The following is a 5,642-nucleotide window of genomic DNA, read 5'->3' as shown; positions in this document are numbered from 1 at the left end:
GTAAAGGGGACAAGACCCCCCAGGGCTCCAAGCCCGGCTTTGAGCCGGACACCGTGCCGAAATCTTCACCAATTCCGGACCGCGGCAGGCGAACTCCTACCAAGAGGAGCAAGCCTTCTAAGCCGGCAGCCTCCGTCCAACTGGAGGCGCCGGACAATCTGCTGGAGGTGCTTGAAGGCGCCTCCATCGACGAGGAGCATCGTACTATTATGAGTACGGTGATCCAGAAGGTTCAGTCCGTCAAGAGCGGACTGACTGAAGCTTGCGCTAGCCTTCTAACAGGCTTCGAGGTAAGTAAAAATATGTAAAAATATTACCGCATAGATAGTAGCCCCTGATGCTCTGTTTGGCGTTCGGAAAGAAAAGCCGAATAGAGGATCTATTAAATTTCGCAGGAGTCTAACAAAAAGAGTCAATATGTGTATGCAGGCTTCGCTGCTAGCCACCGCCGCACTGACTGCGGAGGTGGGTGCCCTGAAACAGGGACTCGAGCGGACCGAGCAAGAGCTCGGCCTTGCCAAGTGGCAGCTCGAGGAAAAGGAAGGTAAGAGATACCTTACAGAAAAAGTGCCTATAGAGAGGCGTGATTGCAAAAAATAACAGGATTGCACTGCTTATTATAGGGGCCATGACTGAGGTGGCGACCCTCAAGCAGGAGCTGTCCGAGGCCGAAAAGAAAACGGCCGCAGAGCGCACCGAGCGAGAGAAACTTGGGGCTCAGGTCAGCGAGGTGCAGCAAGAGCTTCAGGATCTCATGAAAAAACATGAGAGTTTGGAGCTTGAGTCAAAGACCCAAGCGTCCGAGCTCGCGGCAGCCCTTGACACTGCCAAGTTTGCCAAGGCCGAAGCCCAAAAGGCCCTCCAAGAGTTGGAGGAGGTGAAGAAGATAACAGCGGGTAAGGCATTCTTCATGTAAAGCAGAAATATAAAAGTAAACTACCTGTTACTTACCCGAATCCGGAGTTCTCCAGGGGCATTCGCAGATCTTCCCCTCAGCGTATCCGACGCCGCCGCATTCTACCGAGCTGAAGAGGGCAGCTCGACTGAGAAGGTGTTCTGGTCTCAATATGCTGAGGCCGGACACCCTGTGCCCTTGAGCGACTAGCTGAAACAGCTGGTCGAGCTCCACAAGGCGGCCGAACAGGCCATGAAATGCTTCATAGTTCGGCTGTGGCCCAGAGAGGCCCTGCCTGGGAGCTACTTCGGGCTGGTGTGGCGGCTGGTGGAGGCCTGTCCAAGGCTCGAGGTCATCAAGCGCTCCATCTGCATCGAAGGTGCCCGTAGGGCCCTTGCCAGTGCAAAGGTGCACTGGGGTAAGCTAGATGGTGAAAAGCTTGTGAGGGACGGGCCGCCGCCGGGGAAGGAGCATCGCAAGCCCGAGAACTATGACAAGGATGTTCTTGCAGGTGCCCGCCTTGTGGCGGATGAATGTACCAAGGATGTAATTTTTGAATAAACTCGCTCGTTTTTATCCTGTGCGCTGAAAACTTGTTCATATGCGCTAAGCAATTCTTATTGAATTTAAAATATTATTTTCTGTGCGGCCGTTTATCAAAAATTGAGAGATGGCTAGTCGTCGGCTTCTGCCCCCATGCCACTAGTGTTGGGGTGTTCAGTGATAAACCTGAGCGCTCTTTTTCCCATGGTTGGGTCTTTCGAGGGAGGCGTTCAGCACGACGAACCAGGCAATCGGACTATAATGCTTGAACACTCTCACTTAGCCATAGAACTTTATAATTTTAAATTTTGGCCAAGCCCCTAGTTCGGAAGACCGAGTTCGGGGCGCTATCCATGCCTTGGCCGGACAAAGCCAGCTCCTCGCTCGAAGCGGCATAAGTCTTTAGGGACTCGAAAAACCTCTCGAACAGCGACCGGTCTCTCGCCTCATCATGACAGTCAGTTTTAGCTTTCTCCACTGAGGTGCTTAATCCAGCTCAACCGGGGCACAATCGCAGTGGTTCTCCTAGTGCTACCTTAGCCGATATAGCGGAACGTAAGGCACCAAAACATAGGAGCCGGGCAAACCCAACTATTGACCCAAATCATGATTCGGAGCCGATGCATATAGTGCTATAAGTTCGGGGTGCCGCACTTGTGAAAGTGTACGGACTTCTCACACCATATTGAAGGGTACTGAAGCCCCTGGCATACTTGCCGTACCACAGTGTACGGGTGCAACATGTCATTAATGAACATATATAAAAGAGAGTAATGCAGAAAATAGACAAAAGCTATGCATTGTTTATAGAGAGGCTATTTATCAAAGCCGAATGATACAAGTAGTGCGATAAGCAAAAAGATATTGGACTATTCAGTATGTCCTGACCAGGGGCAGGCCGCAGAATTGTATTTAAAACAGGTATACCGCTCGTAACAGAGACCACCTGGGAGTTCCATAATGCGGCATGGCTTGTCTGCCTCCCTGGATCTTGCATCGTTTGTGCGGCAGTCGAATTGCCGAACAGGTCGTCCGAAGTATGGAGTCCTGAAAGTAAGAAAAAATTAAAAAAAGAATCCGGCAGCCCCTAGTACGTTTTAAGCCGTATTTTGGGCGTGCCGTTATTGTGCCCCTTCCCCTGTGCCCATGGTATTTCAAGGGCGTAGTTATGTACGCGAGGTACTGGTTTCGCTATGTCGCGAAAGCTGGGGTTGGGGCCGCATTGCTATGCTTGCTCAGAGTGTGCCAGGCGGTCCTTCTGTGGGTTACTCCGGGCGCGCTTGGCAGTGTCTGGCTTTTTAATGGCCGGACTGGAGAATTGTCTGAGAAGGCTACTTTGTACCTCCGCTGCGAGAGCCGCCGTATGCTCCTCCGTACGGAGGGAGCGTTCGGTGTTTCCGTTGACCGTAATTACTCCTCGAGGGCCTGGCATCTTGAGCTTGAGATGTGCGTAGTGCGGCACCGCATTGAACTTTGCGAATGCGGTTCGTCCGAGCAAGGCGTGATAGCCACTGCGAAACGGGACTATATCGAAGATTAACTCTTCGCTTCGGAAATTGTCCGGGGATCCGAAGACCACGTCAAGTGTTACTAAGCCTGTACAGTTGGCTTCTACACCTGGTATAACGCCTTTAAAGGTCGTTCTTGTGGGCCTAATCCTTGAGGGATCTATGCCCATTTTCCGCACTGTATCCTGATAAAGCAGGTTTAGGCTACTGCCGCCATCCATGAGGACTCTTGTGAGATGAAATCCGTCGATGATTGGGTCGAGAACCAATGCGGCGAAGCCGCCATGACAGATGCTAGTGGGATGGTCCCTTCAATCAAAAGTGATCGGGCAGGAGGACCATGGGTTGAACTTTGGGGCGACTGGCTCTATCGCGTATACGTCCCGTAGCGCACGCTTCTGCTCCCGCTTGGGAATGTGGGTTGCGTATATCATGTTCACCGTCCGCACTTGTGGGGGAAAGCCCTTCTGTCCATTGTTGTTCGGCGGCTTGGGCTCCTCGTCGTCACTGTTCAGCCCCTTCTTTCTGTTTTCGGCCCTTAACTTGCCTGCCTTCTTGAACACCCAACAATCACTGTTAGTGTGATTGGCTGGCCTTTCGGGGGTGCCATGTATCTGGCACAAGCGATCGAGTATTCGGTCCAAACTAGACGGGCCCTGAGTATTCTTTTTGAATGGCTTTTTCCACTGACCGGATTTATAGCCTTTGAATCCGGCATTGACTGCCGTGTCTTCATTGCTGTCGCTGTTAACGTGGCGTTTTTGCTTATTCCGACGTGTCCTGCCACTTTTGTCCTTGGTATCCGAATTACCGGGGTTCTTCGATAAGTTGTTACTGCGAGCTAGCCAACTGTCTTCTCCCGCGCAAAAGCGGGTCATGAGTGTCATGAGAGCTGCCATGGATTTTGGCTTTTCCTGTCCTAGGTGCCGGGCAAGCCACTCGTCGCGGATGTTATGCTTGAACTGCGGCAAAATAGCTCCGTGCCAGAATGATAAAAAGCTTAACACCTCTTATTTGACTTTTTCACTATTTTGAAATAAGAAAAAGATCCAAATCTAAAATGCAAAGGTCGTCTTATTCAAAACCTCAATCATCACATCCCCTCTCTCCCTCTTCACACCTCGGAACGCACTGTTCTTATAGAGAGAAAGGCGCTTTCCCATCTTCTTAACCTGAAATGAAGGGGTACCCCCAGGAAGAGATCCAGTGGAGACAGCTAGGCCTGTAGCTCAGAGGATTAGAGCACGTGGCTACGAACCACGGTGTCGGGGGTTTGAATCCCTCCTCGCCCACAGCCTTCCAAAGGGTGAAGGGCCTTTACTTTCCCCCTGAGGGTAGGAAAATCATGATCGGGATAGCGGACGTAAAGCTATTGAACTTAGGTATGCTCTTTCCTTTTGTCGAAGTGGAATCGTAGAACAGAATGTGATATGATGAGATAGAATGCAATAGAAATAGAAACAAGGATAGCGAATGGGTTACCTACTCCTAAGGGTCAAAGCAAGCCCTTTAATTCAATTCTTTATTCTTACATTAAAATTCTTACATTAAAGAATGAATAAAATCTCCCCAAGTAGGATTCGAACCTACGACCAGTCAGTTAACAGCCGACCGCTCTACCACTGAGCTACTGAGGAACAAGGGGGGATTCGACCTCCTAGAGTTCAACTCCCGCTCTCAACCCATGAACAATATGAGTCCGAAGCTTCTTTCGTAACTCCCATAATTTCTTCGTAGTGGATCCATTCCATGCCTCATTTCATAGGGAAGCCCAAAGTGGCTCTATTTCATTCTATTTCACTTCCTAGCACTTCCTATCATTTAATATCCATACAGTGACGGTATTTAATTATGAAAGTTGGCTAAGTAGCTGACCCTATTAGTCCGTTCTTTTAAGATAAAGGAGCATAAGCCTTTTTCTTTTTATTACTATTTCCTCCGCTTAATGGATAACCATTTGCTACCAATGGGAGAATTGCTTCTTATTTCCAATTTAGATAATTGGATTTGCACCAAAGGAAACCATAAATTCCATATACCATAGAAACCTAGGATAGAGAAGCTATATCCTATTCATTGGTACTAATCATGGATACTTCATTTTTTATATTTGTTTGAAGTCATGATCTGAACGAGTCGCACATACACCCTAGCACATGTTCCTCGACGCTGAGGACATCCTTTAAGCGCGGCCATTTTTCGAGCATTTCGTATTGGCTGTCTTGCGTTTCTAATAAGTTGTTTAACCGTCGGCATGTTGTATGTATAGATGACCTTTCCCTAGTACGAGAGGACCAGGAAGGACGCACCTCTGGTGTACCAGTTATCGTGCCTACGGTAAACGCTGGGTAGCCAAGTGCAGAGAGGATAACTGCTGAAAGGATATAAGTAGTAAGCCCACCCCAAGATGAGTGCTCTCTCCTTCCACTTCCCTAGAGCTTCCGGTATCACAGCCGAGACAGCGACGGGTTCTCCACCCATACGGGGATGGAGCGACAGAAGTATGGAAATAGGATAAGGTAGCGGCAAGACGAGTCATTTAAATAGGTGTCAAGTGGAAGTGCAATGATGTATGTAGCTGAGGCATCCTAACGAACGAACGATTTGAACCTTGTTCCTACACGGCCTGATCAAATCGATCAGGCACTTGCCATCTATCTTCATTGTTCAACTCTTTGATGAAAAGATGAAAAAAC

The 5,642-nt window shown here is 49.1% G+C and overlaps 1 non-coding gene across 1 annotated transcript; it reads right to left on the bottom strand.

Moving 5' to 3' along the window:
* Positions 1–4,511: 4,511 nt before the first annotated feature.
* On the bottom strand, positions 4,512–4,583 carry TRNAN-GUU (transfer RNA asparagine (anticodon GUU)). Its single transcript has one exon. It is a non-coding gene; the product is annotated as a tRNA-Asn (tRNA).
* Between the last annotated feature and the right edge of the window lie 1,059 nt (positions 4,584–5,642).

Source organism: Triticum aestivum, chromosome 7A (assembly GCF_018294505.1).
Source record: "Triticum aestivum cultivar Chinese Spring chromosome 7A, IWGSC CS RefSeq v2.1, whole genome shotgun sequence".
NCBI classification, from domain to species: Eukaryota; Viridiplantae; Streptophyta; class Magnoliopsida; order Poales; family Poaceae; genus Triticum; species Triticum aestivum.
This window is presented reverse-complemented; position numbering and strand designations above follow the sequence as displayed.